Raw genomic sequence first — 23,931 nt, 5'->3', positions numbered from 1 at the left:
AGATGGTGATCTGATGCCATGGAGAGTAGCTTCGGAAGAGAGAGACTCGGATTGACCATGTTCGTTCGGGATCTCGAACGGCCATAAACGGATTGATTAGATACCACGATCAGTTTCGTAGCATGATCAAGCCGAACGAACAACATAGAAGAGTTCGTAGGCTACATAGAAGGTACAAGTGTTCATGGCCCACGGTACGAAAATAAACAGATGAACCGGTCCCGTCGAGAAAATATTGGCTACCACTAGGATTCCAGCGTATCAACCTATAAGTCCAGGTGACACGTGCCTCTCGATCCCCATTGCGTTAGAACCTCTGACACACACTCCTCTCTCTCTCTTCTTTTTTATTTTATCTCTTCTTCTTCCTTCTCGCCTTCCCTTTCACTCTACTGTGGAACACGCAGCCCTCGGAGTCGGGCCCGGCGAGGTCCAGGGGCACTGAGACCTTCCCGAGCAGCCTCCCGGAGCTCACCCCGCAGGTCGCCCCACGCCGGCTCGGAGGCCTTTCCGGGGAAGATCGACTTCTCGGCGAGCCTGTCGAGGTCGGACTTGCTGAGGTGGAAGGTGGCGCCGCCGCCGGCGACGCCGTCGGGGGGTGGACGGCGTCGGCGGGAGGTATGGGAATGAGGGCAGTCTGGAGGGGGAAGTTCTCTTGCAGAAGACGCAGGGGAAGGAGGAAGCGTGGACGGCAGAGCAAGAGGGCTTGGCGGCGACAGGGATCCCCACCGTGAGCAGAGGCTTCCCACCGTGAGTAGAGGGAGGATAAAGGAAAAAAAAAAGAAGAAAGGAAAAGGGAGAGGGAAGAGAGAGAGGCGACAGTGGGGAGAGTCGCGAGGGAGGAGGGGAGTGTGTGTCAGAGGTTCTGAAGCGGTGGGGTCCGGGAGACGCGTGTCGTCCCAGTGAGTGGACTTGTAGGTTGACACGCTGGAATCCCAGTTCCAGCCAATATTTTCTCGGTTTTGTCCCCTGACCGGACTGTTGTTGACATCATTTTGGCGTTTAGCTTCGCTCTGGACCCCATTAATCTGATCAATAACTTTCGTGATTATTGCGTAGGCGTCCGGCTGTCTAGCGGTAGCTAGCTTTGAATGGTCGCACCAAAAAAGTACTGCGCTTGAGCTTAAAGCAAAAACTAGAGAAGCTCAAGAGGGTTTTGATCAAGAGGGTTCTTCCAAGGTTTCCAGAATTCATCAGATAGAGATAAGTCGTGAGAACTCCAGCTTAGCAGGAGCCTTAGTTTTTGTAATAAGAGTAGTGTTGGGGATAGAAGCTCATAAAACTAATCTTTTACAGAACGGTGAGACATGAGAAAGATGAAAACTTCAACCAAGATCAAGTGAACAACTCTGAAGACAATGAGAAAGATGAAGAACTTCAACCAAGATCAAGTGAACAACTCTGAAGACAATTTGTATTTCTGAATGATGATTATATCACTGTATCTTAGTACAATTGAAAGACAGAATATGAATATACTTATGTTGTTCTATCTTCTAAGATCAAATGTACTTAACTTGCTTCAGTGTTTCGGATTTGAGCTGTTCTTCATCCTCCGAAACTTTCTCTTCTTTAGTATTGCGATCCTTACTGCATTCGTCGATGACCTTGATACCTTGTTCTCTCAACTCTTGTGACTTCTCTCTCTTACTCTGTTTCTATCTATCTTTCCCTTACTTCTTATGTAAAGCAAAGCAGAGTATTTATACCCGGATATGTAACAGAACTTAGTTACAAAGGAAAACTGAATATAGTAACTGTTTTAACAGAAAGAATCTATTTGACTATGCTTAAGACTTTGGCGATCCGAGTCATTAATCCCTCGAGCATCTTCGTTCATTGATCATCGATCCAGGTTGATCTTCTTTATAAGATCTTTGCCACTGATTGTTATTTGCTGGCGATCCAGGTCCTCTGTTTTTGCTTCTGCATTGAGCATATTCGTTTCTTTCTGCATTGAGCATCTTTGTTCCTTTATACTTAACATTCCCCCGCAAAGTGGGAAGGGGATTAAATCCCATTCCTAATTTGGTGCGAAGAGACAGATGAGCTGAGTGAGAAAGAGACTTAGTGAATATGTCAGCTACTTGAAGATGACTTGGAACATGTTGAATAGAAATGGAACCAGATGATACTTTTTCTCGAACAAAGTGGAAGTCAACTTCTATGTGCTTTGTTCGTGCATGCAAGACAGGATTGACTGTGAGGGAAATAGCTGATTTATTATCACAGAATAATGATGTAGCTTTGGTGAGAGGAATTCCAATATCGCGTAGAACAAAACCAATCCAAGTTAATTCAGCTGTTGTAGATGCTAATGCCCGATAGTCGCTTTTGTGGAGGACTTGGAAACAAGTAGTTTGTTTCTTGGCTGACCATGAAATCAAGTTTGAGCCTAAGAAGGTGCAAAATCCTGTAGTAGATCGTCGAGTAATAGGACAACCTGCCCAATCAGCATCTGAAAAACCATAGAGATTTGTTAAACTGTTAGAGTGAAGATAATAGCCAAGATGAACAGTTCCTTTGACATAGCGTAACACTCGTTTTAATTGATGAAGATCGGCCATTGTGGGATGTTGCATCTTCTGACAGAGGAGATTTGTTGCAAATGCTAGATCTGGTCGAGTGATGGTTAAGTATTGAAGACCACCTACCAAGCTTCTGTATTCAGTAGGATCCATCAGAGGAACTTCAGCATTTGTCATAGCAATTGGCCGCAGTGGCAGAGGTGTAGAAATTGGTTTGCAATCTATCATTTGTGCCCGTTTTAGTAGATCAACTGCATATTTTGTTTGACATAAGAACAAGGTCTGTAGTGTATTCTTCACTTCAATACCTAGGAAGTAATGAATATAGCCGAGATCTTTCATTTGGAAGTGAAGACTAAGATTCTGGATTAATGCAGTTAGGAATTGAGGAGAGTTTCCAAGAAGGATGATATCATCAACATACGAAGTAATAATATCAGATTCGATTCAAGACGAAGCACAAACGAGAGATGGGTCACCAGATCTGCGAGACAAAGCCAATTTCAAGAAGAAAGTTACCGAATTTGTCAAACTAGGCTCTTGGTGCTTGTCGAAGTCCATATAATGACTTGTGAAGAAGACAGACATGGCTTGATTTTTGAGAATCAATGAAGCCAGGTGGCTGTTCCATGTAAACAGTTTCATTTAAATCTCCATGAAGAAATGCATTCTTCACATCAAGTTGGTGTATTGTCCATTGTCTTGTGAGAGCTATAGACAGTACTATACGTATTGTAGCATGTTTTACAACTAGACTAAATGTTTCAGTAAAATCCAGTCCTGCTTCCTGATGGAATCCTTTGGCTACCAGACGAGCCTTGAGTCTTTCTAGACTACCATCTGGCGTGAGTTTGGTCTTAAATACCCACTTACAGCCTACAACATTCATCTGGTCTGTTCTTGGAACTAATGTCCAGGTATGATTATTATGGAGGGCATTCATCTCTTCTTGCATAGCATTGTACCATCCTGTATCAGCTAATGCAGACTTAATGGATCTTGGTTCCATAGGAACATGATATTCAGCCAAGCAAGCATATCTTGGATTTGGCTTGGTAATACCTGATCTGAGTCGGGTCTGCATAGGATGACTACTAACATTTCTCTGAGAAGAAGATAGATCACGAGTATGTTGTTCTGTGTCAGAACTAGTATTGCTAGGTAGAGTACTTGAGAAAGGTGAAGAATTCTGACCGGATTGAGTTTCGGTGATAACTGATATTGCTAGTATAAACACCTAGAGGGGGGTGAATAGGCGCACAAACAATTTTTCTCAAATACGGAAGCAACAGATTGAAATACGATCGATGTAGAGAGAGTAAGGAAGAGAAAATCAAACACAGGATTTATAGTGGTTCGGCTTATTCCAAGCCTACGTCCACTCTTCCGCACCGACACCCACCGGCTGGATTTCACTATGATCAAAAGAGAAGTTACAAAGCACAGCTTTGCCTTGATTCCACAAAGTGTAGATGTTCTATCACACCTCCTCAAGGTCTCTCACAAATATAGACTCTCTTTTGTATACAAGTATTCGCTCAAGAGATTTATCTAAACAAATAGGAGCTTCAGACTTTGGAATTCTTCTATCGCGCACACTTTTTAAACAACTAAGAACGTCTTCCTTATATACTCCTTTATGCCATCATACCCGTTGGCACTTTCCAAAGGAATTCCTCCAATCTACCCGTTGGACGGAATCAATTAGGAAGATCGTTCGAGCTATTAAAGGAACGTGTTGATAGCCCATCAATCTGTTCGCCCATACAATCAGGATCTCGGTTTCCATAAGTAGAACCTTCCAATAATATTTAGACAATCATCGAATCTTCAGTCATTGAATCAATCTTGATCAATCAAAGGATTCTGATACATCTTCTCTAGCCACGAGATCTTCTCCAGATGATAAGGTTAAATCCTGAACAAAACATCCAGTTCGGGATAACCTTTCTTCAATGGATCATGATGTCAATGAGGATAGACTTTGAGTCTTGAGTCTGGCTGTCCGGAAGTCTTCAGACTTTAACCAACAGAGTCTACTGACCTTCAGACTAGACTGACGGAAACATTTTGTCAACTTCAAAACTCTTCACGAGGATTTCTCCAACAATAACATCATTTTACCTTGATGCCAGAGGAATATCTTGGAATTGTATTGATGCTGATGGAGTCTGTTGATGCATCTGCAGATTTTCATAGTTATCCATAGTAGGATGATATTGACTTCTCCCTTGTGACTGATGGGAAATACTTTGCTTTGCTGTATCCGAGTTTGAAGATTCGAGCAACTTGACTCCTTCAATCCACTGTCTATACAAAGTAGTATATTTACCATATTCATTGATCACAGTTTTTGTGAAAGGAAATGATGTTTCATCGAAGGTAACATGTCTATTGATATATATACGATTATCAGTAGGTACAAGACATCTATAGCCTTTATACATATCACTGTATCCCAGAAAAATACAAGGAAGTGATCTAGGATCGAACTTGTGTCTTGAATATGATCTTAAGCACGGATAACATGCACAGCCAAATACCCGTAAATGATCATACTGTGGCTGAGTATTATGAATCTTTCTATATGATGTATCCATGTTTAGCTTTGGTGTTGGAAGTCTGTTTATAATATAGTTTGCTGTAACAAAAGCATCGACCCAAAACTTCAGTGGGATCTTGGAATGATATAGCATAGCTAATCCCAATTCAACAATATGTCTATGTTTTCTTTCGGAAACTCCATTCTATTCAGGAGTGTGAGGACAAGATAGCTGTTGTTTTATTCCACAACTTTGCAGATAATCTTGAAACCTTCTACTTACAAACTCTCCCCCTCCATCACTTTGAAAGATTTTGATCTTGTGACTGTATTGTTTTTCGACTAATGTCTGGAATCGACTAAAGATATCAAAGAACTCAGCTTTCAGCTTCATTGGATATAACCAACTGTATCGTGAAAAATTGTCAACAAAAATCACATAGTATCTAAACTTTTGTAAGGAGTCTACTGGTGATGGTCCCCAGATGTCACAGTGGACCTTTTCTAATGATGAAGTTGATATGGAATTCGACAAAGAAAATGGTAGAGCTGTACTTTTTGCTACTTGAGAGCTGCTGCAAATGTTTGAAGGAACTGAGGTAACTGAAGTAACATGAATCAGTTTCTGATGATGTAGATAATCCACTATTTGAGTATTCGCATGAGCCAATCTTTGGTGCCAAACTTCTGCATTGACTGCTTTCTGACTTTGAGTGAAAAAAGCTGTTGCAGTCCGTGTATTGACTTGATAAAGGCCCTTAGTCTTCTTTCCGAGCTGAATTGTTGCCTTGGTATTGTTGTCCTTTACATAAACACCAAGTTTATCAAAGATAAAAGTGCAAGGGTAGTCATCAGTAAGCTTAGATACAGAAAGAAGATTCTTCTTTATTTCTGGTACTATAAGAACATCATTAAGGGTAATGTGTTTTACTTTTCAGGTAAGTGTTACCAATGTATGTAACAGGTAAACAAGATCCATTTCCAACCATTACTGTATCAAGACCTTGATATTTAGAAGAAGTATGAAGAATACCAGAATTCGCACTGATATGAGCAGTGGCTCCTGTGTCAGGGTACCATTCACTTCCTTTTGGATCTTCAATATGAATTGCTGTCAGAGCTGCTGGAATCTCTTCTACTTGATAGGAATTGTCAAAACGGTACCAACAGCGGAGAGCATCATGCCCAGGTCACTTACATATTTGACATTCTAGTCTAGCAACCTCTGTATCTTTCTCATCCTGCAAATTTTTCTTTGAGTTTAACAGAGGAGGATAAGATTTGTTGTTTTGATACCTTTGAGGTTGTGTGGCATAAGGTCGAAATCCCTGTGCAGTTGGAGGAAAGACATTCTTTTGTCTTAGATATTGATCTCCTGATCTTGGAAATGCTGCATCTTCTCTGTAATTTTGATTTCTTTCAGTATAACCAAACGCTCGTCCTCTATTACCAGCAGTTCTGCCTCGACCAAAACTACGACCACCCCTATAACTTCCTCTCTGAGCTAGAAAACCAGTAGGTTGTGAAAGATATTCTTCATCAGTACTTTCTTTAGGATACATTTGAATCTTCCTTTGGCCAAAATAGGCCAGACTAGGATTGAACTGACTTCTGGAGTAGGTCTTCATTTTGGATTCAAATCTCTCTAGTTGAGCTATGACTTCATCATAGTCAGGTTGAGGCTTCAAACAATATATGGTGGTTCGAAGTTGCTCATATTCTGGACCTAGTCCTTCTAGTATACCAAAGATCTTGGTTATTTCATCTACTGGTTTACCAATAGCATTCAACTGATCACATATATTTTTGTATTCTCTGAGATAAGTAGAGAGGTTTTGATCAAGTTTTGGCGGCAGACTGTAATTTTCCTCTAAGCTCGAACTCCTTTGCTATTGATTTTTGTGTAAATCGTTTTAGAAGAGACTGCCATACCTCAAAGGATGTTTCTAAACCAATGATTAGACTTAGAATATTCTCAGTAACAGCCCCACTAATCCATGATGATATCAACTGATCTGTTCTTGTCCAATCAATGTAATCAGGATTAACAAGATCTGAGTCACATCCTTCATCATCGTTGTGCAACATTCGTGAAGGAGCTACAACATCACCATTAACAAAACCGAAGAGGTCTTGACTCTTCAGAAACCTTTGAATTTGAGCTTGCCATAACAGAAAATTGTCTTCGGCGAGCTTGATTGTAACAAAGTTCGAGATGTTTACGTGAATTGGAAAAGGATACTTTGGTGATCTTATTGCCATTGCTTCAAACTTTCATATCAAACCAAGTTATACAAACAACCTACAGCTCGATACCATGAGAAAGATGAAAAACTTCAACCAAGATCAAGTGAACAACTGAAGACAATGAGAAAGATGAAGAACTTCAACCAAGATCAAGTGAACAACTCGAAGACAATTTGTATTTCTGAATGATGATTATATCACTGTATCTTAGTACAATTGAAAGACAGAATCTGAATATACTTCTGTTGTTCTATCTTCTAAGATCAAATGTACTTAACTTGCTTCAGTGTTTCGGATTTGAGCTGTTCTTCATCCTCCGAAACTTTCTCTTCTTTAGTATTGCGATCCTTACTGCATTCGTCGATGACCTTGATACCTTGTTCTCTCAACTCTTGTGACTTCTCTCTTACTCTGTTTCTATCTATCTTTCCCTTACTTCTTATGTAAAGCAAAGCAGAGTATTTATACCCGGATATGTAACAGAACTTAGTTACAAAGGAAAAACTGAATATAGTAACTGTTTTAACAGAAAGAATCTATTTGACTATGCTTAAGACTTTGGCGATCCGAGCCATTAATCCCTCGAGCATCTTCGTTCATTGATCATCGATCCAGGTTGATCTTCTTTATAAGATCTTTGCCATTGATTGTTATTTGCTGGCGATCCAGGTCCTCTGTTTTTGCTTCTGCATTGAGCATCTTCGTTTCTTTCTGCATTGAGCATCTTTGTTCCTTTATACTTAACAAGACAAACGTAGACAATGTATTTAGCTGTATCATATTTTGGGTCCAAGTTACTTTGCTTTTCTGGCTATTTTACATAATCCTGCGAGAGGTCTACCAGAATAGACGATCTTCGCCTCTCTACTCTAGCATTATTGCTAGATAAAGAAGAACGATAAATCCGAGTGCCTTACAAGTAATCTCTATCCACTGTTCTTTGGACGCCTCTCGGTCGACGCTCGAAACATAAAACAATCACCGTCCAGAAAAGGAAAAGATAAACGCATCATGGCAACTTCTATCTGATTTTAAAGACGCGACAATCTAGGTGAGGCGGCGGAAACATCCTCCGATAAGACCATCGTCTTCGCCAAGGCCCTCAACCGGAACTTCTGGATTTTTCCTGTGGAAGTCTTGGGCAACTCCGGCATGAACTCCACCTTCTTTGGAACCATGAAACTTGGGAGGTTCTTCCTACAGAAAGATAGGATCTCCGCTTCTTTCACGTCGTCGGTTTCACCTTCGGAGTTCTTCTTAATGCTGATGAACGCGCACGGACTCTCGCCCCACCGCGGATGCGGCATCGCCACCACTGCCGCCTCCAAGACCCTTGGGTGGCCGTAGAGCACGTTCTCGAGCTCGACACTGCTGATGTTTTCCCCACCGGAAATAATCACGTCCTTTGACCGGTCCTTTACCTCCACATAACCGTCACGGTGGACGACGCCGACGTCTCCGGTGAGGAACCACCTGTTTCGGAAAGCCTTTGCTGTCGCTTCGGGGTTCTTGTAGTAGCCTTTCATGATGCTGCTCCCACGCAGAACAATTTCTCCCATGGATTTTCCGTCACGGGGAACACTCCTCATCGTGTCCAAGTCCTTGACATCCACGTCGGCGAGTGTCAATACGCTGATTCCCTGGCGTGCCTTGAGCCGTGCCTGCTTTGATGGCGGCAGGCGGTTCCAGTCTGCCCGCCACTCGCAGACCAGGGCTGGCCCGGTGGCTTCGGTTAGCCCGTATGCATGTGTTAAATATGATTCGAGTTTGAGCGTTTGCTAAAACGCGAAATTCGGTGGACTCGCGAAGGAATTACAAAAGAATAAAATAAAGAAGAAGGAACCCTGCATTTTCGAATTCCTTTGAAAAAGGAAATTTGGGCACATGTATTATAATAATATAAGTTTCCTTTTTGGCGTGAAGTTCCTCCGTGAAGATTGAATTCGTGGGGCCCAAGGTCAAACTTTGACCTTGGGCATACTTATATATATAGGTTTTCTTTCTCTGCGGCTTCCGCTCGAAGACTTACGTAGAGAACCCTACGTAGAGGAGCCGCATATTAGAGGGTTTCTTCTTTATGGTAAGTTGCTGCCGCACGAAGCCGATCGTTGAGTGAAGCCGCATATTGAAGTGCCGTAATTCAAGCGAGTGCTTGGCGGGTTTTTCGTTCGTGAATTACATCCAAGAAGTTTAATGTTTGTAGTCGATTAAATCTTGAGGTAAGATTTGCGTGTAATTCCTTCGTGAAATTGAGAGATTATTTTCGAGGAATTTCGAGGCTAAACACTGGGTGCGTTATTGGGTGTAATTGGGGCTTGGGAAACACCGAGAGAGTGTTTGAGTGACTTGAGTGTGTAATCTCCTTGTATCGCTTGATCTTTAGTGAAATTCGCTGTTGCTCTCCCCGTGGACGTAGGTCTTTACGACTGAACCACGTAAATCCGGTGTCTGATTTATTTTTCTTCTTCCATCTATATTTTGTTCGATCGCTCGCCCCATCGCAACAAGTGGTATCAGAGCTAGGTTTGGCTGAGTTGAAGTGAATCGATGGCGACAGAAGAACTAAAAGTGAAAATCAACAGATTTGATGGGAAGGATTTTAGTTTTTGGAAGATGCAGATTGAAGATTATCTTTACCAGATGAATCTGCACTTGCCTTTATTTGGGGAGAAACCAGAGACGATGAAGCAAGCCGATTGGGATTTGCTGGATAGACGAGCTATGGGTGTTATTCGGCTAACATTGGCTCGTAACGTGGCGTTTAACATCCTGAAGGAGAAGACCACTGCTGATTTGATGCAAGTCCTGTCGGATATGTATGAGAAGCCCTCTGCGATCAACAAGGTCTGTTTGATGCGACGTCTGTTTAACTTGAAGATGAAAGAAGGTGCGTCGATTTGCGAGATCATATCAATGAATTCAATGTGATTGTTAGTCAATTGAGTTCAGTTGAGATTGATTTTGAAGATGAGGTATGTGCTTTGATTCTATTATCCTCATTGCACGATAGTTGGAATACTACCGTTCTGCTGTTAGTAATTCCTCTGGGTCAACAAGTTTGACGTTTGATGGGGTTCGAGATTTGATTCTGAGCGAGGACATTCGCAGAAGAGAATCTGGCGAATCTGTATCTACTTTAGTAGGTGAAAATAGAGGAAGATTTGTAACACGTGTGGGTAATAGTAGTACCAATATGAACAGACGTAGTCAGTCTAGGACTGCTAATGTTGTCTGTTGGAACTGTGGCAAGAGGGGGCATCTTAGAAGGGATTGCCTTAAGCTGAAGAATGAGAAGGGTAAGGGAATTATGGTTGATTCTACGAGATAATGTTGCAGCTGTAGCGAGATAATGCTGATTATGTCTTGTCCGTCACCGATTATTCATTGTTTGATGGATGGATTATGGATTCTGGTTGTTCTTTTCATGTCACACCAAATAGAAATTGGTTTATCACTTATCAGTGCACGGGTAGTGATAAAGTCTAGTTAGGGAACAACGCTAAGTGCGATGTTGTGGGTGTTGGTGATATTAAAATCAGAATGCATGATGGTATCGTGAGGACATTGACTGGAGTGAGGCATGTTCCAGAATTAATAAAGAACTTAATTTCCTTGGGTGTCCTAGATTCAGCTGGTTGCAGGTATTCTTCAAAAGGTGGAGTTCTGAAGGTTGTTCGAGGTGCCCTAGTGATAATGAAAGGAATCAAGCACGATGGCCTGTATAAACTTCAAGGTGAGACTGTGATAAATTCCGCTGCGGAGACGTCGGATACATATGTTCGAGAGTCTTTTGACTACTCGAGGAAGACCTGGGTGTTTGTGCCAAGGCACAAGTTTAATGCTGATGTCAGGATCTCGCAGTCAAGAGCTTTGATCGAGACGGAGACTGGTAAGTCGATCAAGCATGTGCGGACTGACAATAGCATGGAGTTTTGCTCAGAGCTGGCAAATAAATTCTGCATGAAAGAGGGCATAGTGAAACACCGCACTAGTGCTAGTAAATCACAACAATTTGCAGAATTGATGAGCAGAACATTACTAGAGATGGCCCGAAAAATTATCTCTAGTGCTGGTATGGCTAGGAGATTCTTAGCTAATGTGCTAAGTACGGTAAGCTACTTGGTGAATAGATCCCCATCAACTTTGCTATTGAATGGCGGGCTCTGAAGAAGTGTTGTCGGTAACGTTGCTGATTATTCTATTCTTAGAATGTTTGGTTACCCATGTTATTTTCGAGTGAGTGATGGTAAGCTCGATGGGAGGGCAAGATGCATATTCCATGGCTATGCACAAGGTGAGCGGGGTGATCAGTTGTGGTGCCCAAATATAAATTCACCTGTTAACAGCAGAGAAGTTACCCTTGATGAGTCTCAAGTACTTCTTGCCAAGAGTGATTATAGCAGTGTTAATTCGGATCTGAACGGTGTTCAGCTTGAGGTGGAGTTGCAACCAGAAACTCCTGAGGTAGCGAGTACAGGTACTAGCAAAGTAATCGACACAGATGGTGCTCATAGCGAGGTGGAGCCTATAGAGCCAATGGTTGCTGTAATCGCTGAAATTAACAAGATATGTATTCAATCTCCTGATAGATATGGATGTAATAATGGCTTTACTTTATCTGTGGTTAAGGAGGTTGTGTCAGAAAATCCTTGCGGAGCAGTTAAAGGTGCATGTGGAGTTGGTATTCTGATGAGGTCCTCGGTTATGGCGAAGTTCAAGCGAGGCCTGAACTTGGATAATATATGTGGCGGTTGAGCCCATTGGGGGCTATGGGAAAGTAGCTGCAGAATTTGAATTTTTATGAAGCGATTATAATTTAGCTCAAACGTCGAGCCAAGGTGGAGATTGTTAAATATGACTCGAGTTTGAGCATTTGCTAAAACGCGAAATTCGGTGGACTCGCGAAGGAATTACAAAAGAATAAAATAAAGAAGAAGGAACCCTGCATTTTCGAATTTCTTTGAAAAAGGAAATTTGGGCACATGTATTATAATAATATAAGTTTCCTTTTTGGCGTGAAGTTCCTCCGTGAAGATTGAATTCGTGGGGCCAAGGTCAAACTTTGACCTTGGGCATACTTATATATATAGGTTTTCTTTCTCTGCGGCTGCCGCTCGAAGACTTACGTAGAGAACCCTACGTAGAGGAGCCGCATATTAGAGGGTTTCTTCTTTATGGTAAGTTGCTGCCGCACGAAGCCGATCGTTGAGTGAAGCCGCATATTGAAGTGCCGTAATTCAAGCGAGTGCTTGGCGGGTTTTCGTTCGTGAATTACATCCAAGAAGTTTAGTGTTTGTAGTCAATTAAATCTTGAGGTAAGATTTGCGTGTAATTCATTCGTGAAATTGAGAGATTATTTTCGAGGAATTTCGAGGCTAAACACTGGGTGCGTTATTGGGTGTAATTGGGGCTTGGGAAACACTGAGAGAGTGTTTGAGTGACTTGAGTGTGTAATCTCCTTGTATCGCTTGATCTTTAGTGAAATTCGCCGCTGCTCTCCCCGTGGACGTAGGTCTTTACGACTGAACCACGTAAATCTGGTATCTGATTTATTTTTCTTCTTCCATCTATATTTTGTTCGATCGCTCGCCCCATCGCAACAGCATGCGTGATGTGGAAGCCGAGAGACTCCATCTTCAGGATTAGGGCCTGTGGCGGGGGAGCACCGCTGGTGAGGATCTCTATGGGGCCGACAACCTCGCGGCGTTCGTGGGGCTTGGCATCAAGGAGGATGTTGAAGATGACTGGAGCGCAGCAAATGTTGGTGACCCTGTGAGCAACGATGTTCCGGTAGATGTTGAGCGCAGTAACGTTGCGGAGGCACACGTTGGTTCCGCCGCGGGCGGCGATGCCCCATGTGAAGGTCCATCCGTTGCAGTGGTACATCGGCAGCGTCCACAGTTACACCGGTTCGCTTCGCATTTCCCACCCGAGGATCAAGCTGAGGGTGCTGAGGTAGGCTCCTCGGTGGCTGCACACCACTCCTTTCGGCTCCGACGTCGTCCCGGAAGTGTAATTGAGCGCGATGGGGTCCCACTCATCTCGAAGCTCCTCGGGGACGTAGGCCAGGTCGCCCTTCTGAATGAGATCCTCGTATTCCAAATCGCCAATTTGAACACCAGTCGGCGAGTTAATGTCGTTGATGTCGATAACCATGGGTATGCAGTAACCGGCAGCCGAGAGCATCGCAAGCGCCTCCCGTGCTACCAGCACGTACATGCAATCGACAAAGAAGACCTTGGCGCTGGAGTGGTGGAGGATGGTAGCAATGTTGGCAGCGTTTAGACGGGCATTTATGGTGTTGAGAACTGCCCCAACCATCGGCACGGCAAAGTGCATCTCGTACATGGCCGGAACGTTCGGAGCCAGGATAGATACCTGCAAGGACAGAGAGTTACCAATGCAAATGAACATGATTTCTGAGTTTACACCTATTTAGATGAATAGTGGAAGAAAATTATAATATTGCCACAAGTGAGCTTTTGATCATTAAGAAGTCACTTACATGCATACAATTAGTTATTATTATCCCAATATTCGAGTCCCAATATGAATCTTTTCATTTCAACCATTTTTCCACTTCTATCAACAAGATGATTTCATGGAACCCGAATGAACTCGCAGCAGAGTTAGATAAAACTAAAGAGAAACTGCCAACAGATACGTACCACATCGTTCTTGACGACATCGAGAGAGCGGAGCGACGAGGCGAGGCGGAGGCAGCGCTCGTGGGTCTGGCGCCACGTGAAGCGGGCGGACTCGTAAACAACGGAAGTGCGGTCGGCATAGGCGGAAGCGGCTCTCTTCAAGAAGGTGAGCGGTGTGAGCGGGACGTGATTCGTTTCGCATTTCGGGAGGTCGTCCATTGTTGTCTGCTTTGGAAGGTGGGGAGAGAGAGAGAGAGAGAGAGAGAGAGTTGTTGTTCCGGGGAATGAATGAATACAATCTTTGGGTTTATGTAGGAAAATAACATATGCTCCTCCTACGAATTCCATTTTTTAAAACAATAAACAATACTTTGGACGGTTCACATCACGACAACATGATTAATGCATATCTCTAGACTTTATCATCAATGAATGCTGCGAATTCTTGTTCGATTTCTTCTTCTTCTTCTTCTTCTTCTTCTTCTTCTTCTTCTTCTTCTTCTTCTTTGGTAACCCAAGAAACTCCGTAAGACAACAGCCGGCAAGCAAACCCTAGGGAAGTGACTGCATGACCCACCACCATAATACTCCAGGTAAGAATTCCTAACGACGCTTCTGGGATTCAAACTTCTCCCCTTCGTGAGAGGGAGAGAGTTCGAGCCAGCTGCATCGCTGAGGGCAGTGGTCTTGTTCGACTCTTTGGTAACGCCATAGCTTATGAAAAATAAAATGCCATGTGTAGGAAAATTAGGGAAACGCCCCGACCAATAATTTTTCCTCGTGAACGTCGCTGGCCACGTTCAGTTCGACTTTGGAGGTGTAAACCATTTTTCCAACATCTTTACACGAAGGTGTGTTTATTAAAAGCAAAGCGTGTTTGGTTGACACTTATTCTATGTAAAGCAACTTTGAAGTAAAATAAAGGAGAGAAAAAAAAAAAAGAAAAGGCGCAACATGGAAACAAGAGCCAAAGAGGACGATTGATACTGTTAAAATATGATCCATTTTACTAGAGCTATCTAGAATAATCTTTATTTGATTATAGAAGTATTTGGCAATGGAGGAAGAGATCAGCCCATGTCAACAAAGAAACCAAGAGAAAATCTCTTCTCAAGTGACTTGGCTAATAGCCAAAAAGTGTGGATTAAATGGAGAACGCGTAGCCTGCACATCTATCACTTTTGCAAGATTGTTGTTAGAGAAATCTCTTATGATGTTTTGAAAATGACAAAATAAATCAAATGCTACTAACGTGTTTAAAGGTTGAGTAATAGACTATGCAGATGATAAAACATGTAAAAAATATTGTCAAAGTCTATACTTGAAAGAATCAGAAGATAGACTCTATGATATTGTCAAAGTCTATACTTGGAAGAACCAGAAGATAGACTCTATGATATTATTAAAGTCTATACTTGAAAGAACCAGAAAACATACTCTATACTGAAGCTAAACTTATTCAGACTGTGTCTAGACCTTAAAACTAAATATGTTCATAACCGGGATATGTTCAGACTCACATCCAGGTTGTAAAATCCACTTCAGACGAAAGACACTCAGACTTTACTTTCGACGGAACATTCTCAGACTTTACATTCAGAACGTAACAATGTCCAGAACGAGACATAAGTTCAGAACGTAACAGATTCAGAACGAAGCATGTTCAGAACAAGACAATTTAACAGAACGTAACACAAGCCCCAAACATATAATGGCTAGTGATTTGGTTTGGATTCTATATCAAGATAGATATGATTTACTCAATCTAATTGATTGATAATTTGATATTGAAGACAAGAACTTTTCAAACAAAGAAACTTTACTTATGGAAAGCAAGATTCTGTTTGTATAGGCGATCAGAATTAATTTGGGATTCTACTTCTGTCGCTCAACGGCTACTAAATTTTCTTAATACAGATCTGTCTAATTGGTAGATTAGAAGACAATCCTCTAGATACTATCTAACGGCTAGTTTGGAAGTAGTGGAGTATTTAAGAAGATCAAGGACCGATAAGTAAGTAAAAGACGGATTGTAAAATTTATAATTCCAAAGTCTAAGCGACATTCGATCATACACTTGTCTTTAGTGAGCTTAAATGTTTATGATCATGAGAGAAATACCAAAAGAGTGACTTAGTGAGATAGTGTGATCTACCACTAAGTGTTTGCACTCAAAGTTGTAATATCTTGTTGATTGCATAGTGGAATCCGGCTAGGAGGCTACCAGCGTGGAAAAGTGGACATAGGTTTGATCTAAGCCGGACCACTATAAATTATGTGTTCTTATTCTCTTCCCTGAACTCCTTTATTTTGTTCATAGTTTTATTTAACTGCTAAAGTCTGAATTCGCTCAATTGTTGTTCTTCGACTTAGTTTCAAAAGCAAAATATTTTACTACATTTCGCGTAAATTTTTCTTCACACCTATTCACCCCCATCTAGGTGTTCATACTAGTACTTTCAATTAGTATCAAAGCCAAGTACTCATTTTATTAAAGTACTTTTACTTTTGAGCTAAAGATCTTCTATGACTAGTACCTTAGCACCAGGATTTATGAAAGGATAGAGCAACAGTAGGCCACCATATTTTGATGGAAATGAATACAGTGTTTGGAAAAACAAAATGAAAACATTCCTAAGATTTAGAGATCCCTTACAATGGGATGTCGTGGAAAAATGAATCAATCCCATCGCTACGTCTACATTAAATAAGAATAGTAAAGACAAAGAAACCAAACCCCCCGCTCTTATGTCTCGAACGAAGATGTCCAAAAGAGAAGCTCTTGATGCAAAAGCCATTTATTCTTTATATTGCACCTTGTCTCTAAGGAAGTCTGGGATAGACTTCATGTTACTTATGAATGGACTGATCGTGTAAAAGAGACCAAAGTAAACTTCCTACTTGGCCAATATGAATCCTTCAAGATGAAGCCATGAGAGTCAATTGGAAATATATTCAATCGTTTTACAGAAATTATAAACGGTTTGGCGTATCAAGGTCATCAAATTTCTTCCCCCAATGAAGGTCAACAAACTTCTGCGAGGTCTCTCAAAAGATTAGAACAATGTCAAGACCTCAATCCGAGAGACTCGGAGGATTATGCCACTTTATGTTGATAAATTGATTGGCACTCTTCAATCCTACGAAGTGGAACAAATCAATGACGAAGATCCCAAAGGTAAGAAGCCCATTGTTTTAAAATCTAACGTTGATTCTGATGATACAGACTCAGAAAATGACATGGACGACAAATAACTTGCTTTTTTTATCAAGAAATTCAAAAAACAGAGTAGAAAAAGAAGGAAACTCAGTGGAAGAAGACAATACAAACAGAATGGGCAGAAAAGAACCAAGAGAGAAGATGACAAGCAAGGAAATATATGTTTGATGGCACATTCAAACTCAGACTCAAAATCGGAATCAGAATCAAACTCGGAATCAAAGTCTGACTCAAACACAGACTCAGAATCAAAGTTTGACTAAAACACATACTCAGAATCCGATGACGAAATCGAAGTAAGTCATTCAGAAATTCCTACTAAAGTTCTTAAGTATATAAATGAGCTTTGCTTAAATCTCAAATCTTCTCTTAAAAGGATTTCCAAACTAAAAAATGAGAATTCATGACTTAGGCAACAGGATTTTTCTTGAAAAGAAAAGTTTGAAATTTTGCAAAAAGATTTTCTACAAATAAAAGAAAGTCAAGATTTACTTGTCAAAGAAAATGATTCTTTAAAAAAGGAATTTTCAAATATTACAACAAAATTTTCAAAGGGTTCAAAAATATTATAGCATATCCTTTCCATACAAGTACCTTACTATAACAAGTCGGGACTTGGCACCACTGCCCTCAATGGCGCAGCTGACTAAGGCTCTCTCCCCCTCACGAATGAGAGAAGTTCGAATCCTCGAGGCGTCGTTAAGGATTCTTATCTAGAGTACTGCGGTAGTGAGTCCTACAGTGCTCCCCCCAGGGTTTGCTTGCCAGTTGTCAGCTTACGAGGTTCCCTGGGTTACCAAAAACAAAACAAGTCGGGACTTGGCTTCAATAAGGAAAGTGATTCTCCAATAGATTTTCCTAAAGTCAATGAGAGACTTAGACAAAGACCTCATAGACTTGCGTACAAGAAGCATTTTGAAGGGATTTTTACAAAACCTGTTGATCGAATACCTTCAAGTGTTCAAATTGTGGAGACTTAAAACACTTTGAGAAAAAATGTCCTAAAGTTTGGAGACATGTTAAGAAAGATTTGGTAAAAACAACATACTCTACTAACTTTGAAGGACCCAAGAAAATATGGATACAAAGATTGGGTAAAAGCAACATACTCTACTAACTTTGAAGGACCCAAGAAAATATGGATACCAAAGAAAATGTGAGTTGTTTTTGCAGGAAATTAAAAAAAAAAAAATTTGGTAAGGAAGGTACATTTTTTTTCCAATTTGTTTGAGTACATAATTTAAAAATTCTCATTATATTTATATCATCTTCATGCCTTGATTGATTTATATTTTATAATGATCATATTCTTTGATTGGTTTGATTGAAGGAAGAATCGTGTGATTTTTTTTTAATTTGTGAGTCACGATTTGATTTAATACGTGTGATTGATTTGATTTCCGCTTAGAGACAATTAAATTTATTTGGTTTGATTTTATACTCTCAAATTTTGTCATATTTTCATAAGTGGAATTCTGTCTTACGTGATATTAATTTATTATGCAAAATACTATTTCTTAAATATTCAAGGATGTTATTCTCTCTGATTTTATTGTGCTTTGATTAAGTGAGAATTTTTTCAAGATATTATTGTGCATGATGTTCTTTCCTTAAATAATTTATTATGATGAGTTTAGAAAGAATATTTGATTATTTATGGAGATTTCATATTTTGCTCTAACATCAAGGAATGATCCAAATTCATGGATATCAAAAAGGAAATGAGTTGATTGCAGGAAATTCTATAGAGAAGAATGATCACGAATCTATAGAAATTTTGGTGCAATAAAAAAAGTATCTCCTGCGAAGATTGGTGACAAAAGAATCTTCTATATGGATTTTGGAAAGCTTGATCTGAAAATTGTGGAGATTCTATACTATATCTGGAGGCTCAAAGATTCTCTTCCTTGTGCAAAGTTTTTGCAAATATTGTCATGATGACAGGGGGAGAAAGTCAATCCAAAAGAAATGGAAAGAATCGCAATCACCTAAAAAAAGGCAACAAGGAGGAGCATTGATCAATTATAGAAAAATCTTTTTAAATCAATCGTGATCTTGATTATTATGGAAGGAATGGAAAAGTAAATGTGACAGAACTTGTAAATTCTACAAAATCCAATCAGTACATCTTTTATTACTTTTTGTCATTAACAAATCTCTTATTTACATTATCTTTATTATGACAAAAAGGGTAAGTGAATTTTATAATGCATCCGTGATTTTTATTGGATATTTGCTGATAAATATGATCGAAGTGAGCTATATTACATATCTTTAATATTTGATTTACTTTGTAAAAGCTGATTTTTTTTTTCAAAATTGTGTTTCATGCAAGATATATTTGTTATCGTTTTATATTCTTTACGTGATACTTTTTCCATTGTTATCGCTTTTTGATTATGACAAAAAAGGGAAGATAATATAAATATGCATATGTGTTGATATTAGTTATTGAACTGCAATTATTTTTATATATATTGTTATGCTCGATCTATTTGCTATCTTTTGCTATATTTTGATTTGAATTACATTCTTTGAATACTCATATTTAAAGATTATTTATGTGCTTAAGATTGCCTTGATTTATTAATATCTTTAAAAGCATGATTACACATCTACATATTCAGAGATTGTTTTGTCATCATCAAAAAGAGGGAGATTGTTAGGGAAATCATTTATGATATTTTGAAGATAACAAAATAAATCAAAGGCTACTAACATATTTAAAGGTTGAGTAATAGACTATGCAGATGATAGAACATATAAAAGATATTGTCAAATTCAATACTTGGAAGAACCAGAAGACAGACTCTATGATATTGTCAAAATCTATATTTGAGAAAAGTAGAAGACAGACTCTATGATATTGTCAAAGTCTATACTTGAAAAAAACCAGAAGACAGACTCTATGCTAAAGCTGAACTTATTCAAACTGTATCCAGACCTTAAGGCTAAATATGTTCAGAAACAGAATATGTTCACACTCACGTCTAGGTTGTAAATTCTATTTCAAACGGAAGACACTCAGACTCTACTTCAGACGGAAGACACTCAGACTTTACTTTTGACAGAACATTCTCAGACTTTACATCCAGAACAAAACACAAGTTCAGAATGTGACAAGGTCTAGAACGAGACATAAGTTCATAACGTAATAGATTCAGAACGAAGTATGTTCAAAACGAGACAACTTGACAAAACGTAATACAAGCCCCAAACATATAATGGCTAGTGATTTGATTTGGATTCTACATCAAGATAGATTTGATTAACTCAATCTAATTGATTGATAATGACAAGAACTTTACATATGAATAAGCTCTATTTATGGAAATCAAGATTTTATTTGTATGGACGATCAGAATCAATTTGGGATTCTACTTGTCGCTCAACAGCTACTAAATCTTCTTGATACAGATCTGTCCAATGGGTAGATTGAAAGACGATCCTCTAGATACTGTCCAACGGCTAGTTTGGAAGTGGAAGAGTATTTAAAAAGATTAAGAACCGATAAACAAGTAAGAGACGAAGCGTAGAATTTATAATTCCAAAATCTTAGCAACCTTTAATCATACACTTATCTTTGGTGAGCTTAAACATTTGTGATCGTGAGAGAAATACCAAAAGAGTGACTTAGTGAAATAGTATAATCTACCACTAAGTATTTGCACTCAAAGTTGTAATTTCTTATTGATTGCATAGTGGAATCCAACCAGAATGCTGTCAACGTGGGAGAGTGGACATAGATTTGATCTAAGCCAAACCACTATAAATTCTCTATTCTTATTATCTTCCCCGAACTCCTTTATTTTGTTCGTAATTCTATTTAACTGCTAAAATCTGAATTCACTCAAAGTCTGTTGTTCTTCAAACTCAGTTTCAAAAGCAAAATATTTTACTACATTTCATGAAAAAAAAAAATTACACCTATTCACCCCGCTCTGTGTTCATACTAGCACTTTCAATCGTGTCAGAGAAAAAAGCGTGTAAATAGGCAACATCCCCTTCCCAATTTTAGTAGTGAGGTAAAGAAAGGAGCAGAGTGAGGATATATGTGAGTAGGCCTCCATTTTTTATGTGTGAGAGGGGTGTAGTGTAAGGAGCGGTGTGAGAGTCACGTGTGTAAATGTGACAGTCCATTGTATGTTTGTGTAAGTAGCGTAATTAAGTGTTCTTGTAAAATATTGAGAGTGTTTTAGTTAGCTTTCGAAACTCAACATATACTACAAAGAGGGTAATGATACTTCCCTCGCTTCGACAGTGAATGTTCACAAGGTGAGCGTCCATCAATGACCCTCGTTGCAGCAAAGCTTATGAGGCCCTACCATCATAACAAAGCTTGTGCAAGCAGATCTACAAAACCCAATCGTCGTTGTAGAGCTTGGTGAAGCTTAGATGGAGCCCATTGCCCAGGTCAAGCAACCCTAGGTGACGAGTCGCTAGGGTCATGTGACCTCAAGCAAACCAATGCTAAGCTTGGAGACCTCAAACTTCCTAGATCTAAAATTTTGATGGTTGAACTTCCTAGATTTGGCCTTTCTTGGTCAATGTGACACTAGGCAAGGGCCGTTAAGGTCACACGATCTGAGGAGAGGTGACGCCAAGGTTGCACAACCTCAAATGAGCTAAATCTGGACTTTGACGTTAAGCAAGCCAAGTGGTAAAGGCCATACAACTCCAAGCAATGCAATATCCATGTCACGTGACCATAAGCAAGCCCTCACCAGCATAAGTCCAACTTATCCACTTTCATGAACTCTAAATCTACAAAGAAGATGAATAGTCACAGGGGCAAAATGGGAATATGAGATTATTAGTGGGGATATTTTGGGAAGAAAAAAATTCATTTACATCGAAACCTACTTTGCACTTTCAATTTTGTAAAAGGCTTTCCTAGCATAACAGTTTGTCAATCACAAATTCTCGAAGAAGTAAGCCCCATAACAATTTATAATTATTTGTAATTTGATTTTTTGTAGTTCAAAATAGATTGTTATTCTCACGGTACATTAAAAATTGTCACGTAATCATTTCCCTTTTATAAATACTAGCATTTCTCGAAACTGGCTCTAAATTTTTCGTCAAATACCTTAGGCTTTTTCCAAGGAACTTTGAGACCCAAATGAAGAAGCTGAACTAAACATAGAAGCCACAGCAAATTTCAGCGCAAGAGTGAGGGAACAAGAGGCAAAAAGATATATACATATATATATAGCCCACTACTGACGTTTCCCTCTTTTGGTTTTGAATTTTCATAGAGAAAGTCCGCCTTCCTCTCAAGCCAATTTCTCACCTTGAATGGGTACAGAGAGTTGGGTAGAATAAAATCTAAGAGGTGGACGGAAAGACGGAAGACGAAGTAGGAAAGCTCCAATGGAGGGAGGTGTGTGTTAGATTATGTTATTATGGACTTTGTTAACATTTAAGTAACACCGACATTAACACACAATACACGACACGACACGACAAGACATGCTGACACATCGTTTCTCAAAACATAAAGAATTCATACACATCGGAACATGTTGTATATTCAATATCTATTTTTACATTTTTATAACTATTTTAATCAAATTAATTTGATTCAAATATATAAATAAATAATAAAAAGAGTCTAAAATGAATTTATATTAGAAACATTAATCCACTAATTATTAAATTTATTCATTCATTTAATTTAACAAATTCATCTTCACTCCAATAATCCATAAAACTTGGAGTAAAAAAAAAAAAGAAGCAACGCACATTCTAGACTTGTGTGTCAAAGCGTATCAGGAGAGAAGATAAAAAAAAATAACTTGGAGGTGAATTATGTGTCATAGAAAGTGAGAGTCCGAATAAAAGAGAAGGCTAGATTATTTTTCTTCCGTCCCCATTAATGATTTTCATTATTTTTTATTTTCTTACGTATTTACATTTTAACCATTCATTTATTGAAAATTTTAAAAATTTACCCTGTGCTTGTCGGAATTATGTATTGGAATTTCAAGCTCGCATATTAGAATTCCCAACCCCCATATTGGAGAGTATCGAGAGAATTGACTAGGTGTCAGATTTTTCAACACGTATTGACCGAATGTCAGAGATTATCGAAAAGTATTAGACAAGTGTCAAAATGTCTGATACAATACCAAGGCTCTCGAAGAGTATCAGTGCTTCCTATGCTAATATAACAGTCTTTGGGTATTGTAAGAATAATAATTTATTATGAGTCACAAATTTTTGAAGAATTGAGTTTCATAATAATTTATAATTATTTATTATTTAATTTTCCGTGATCTAAAATAGATTATTACAAAAATACGTAATACTGTCATACAATCATTTCTTAATAATTATTCATAATGGTTATTCGTTGCCACTATCCTCTACATAAGAAGAGAGGTTCCATCAGAAGAAGAAAGAAAAAACTAAGGGAGCAACCGAGAAGAGCAAGACACTAGTTGATTTGTGCAGAATCTATATATCCAATTTCAGTGTTGAAAAATACTCAAATGTGCTAGCGATTATAATCACGTAATTCTCCAATTCATTAGTGGATTATTGATGATCGGCTCTCTTCGTAGACCTAAGTCTTGACACTTGAATTGAACCCACGTAAATCGCTTGTATTCATCATTGTTTTATTTCTCTATCATTTTTCCCTCGCTCTCAATTCAATAATTTTTTATCCGCTTCCGCTTTCTCTTTTACAACAGGGCAGTTGTCTTAAAGCCTCCTTTCCGTCGGCCGAGTCTCATTGAGACG

General features: G+C 39.4%; 1 pseudogene; it reads right to left on the bottom strand.

Annotated features, from left to right (window-relative positions):
* Positions 1–8,322: 8,322 nt before the first annotated feature.
* On the bottom strand, positions 8,323–14,184 carry LOC104452006 (annotated as a pseudogene).
* Positions 14,185–23,931: the final 9,747 nt, after the last annotated feature.

The sequence above is a fragment of the Eucalyptus grandis genome, chromosome 6 (genome assembly GCF_016545825.1).
Source record: "Eucalyptus grandis isolate ANBG69807.140 chromosome 6, ASM1654582v1, whole genome shotgun sequence".
Classification (NCBI taxonomy): Eukaryota; Viridiplantae; Streptophyta; class Magnoliopsida; order Myrtales; family Myrtaceae; genus Eucalyptus; species Eucalyptus grandis.
Note: the sequence above shows the minus strand (reverse complement) of the source record. Positions and strands in the feature narration are given on the sequence as shown.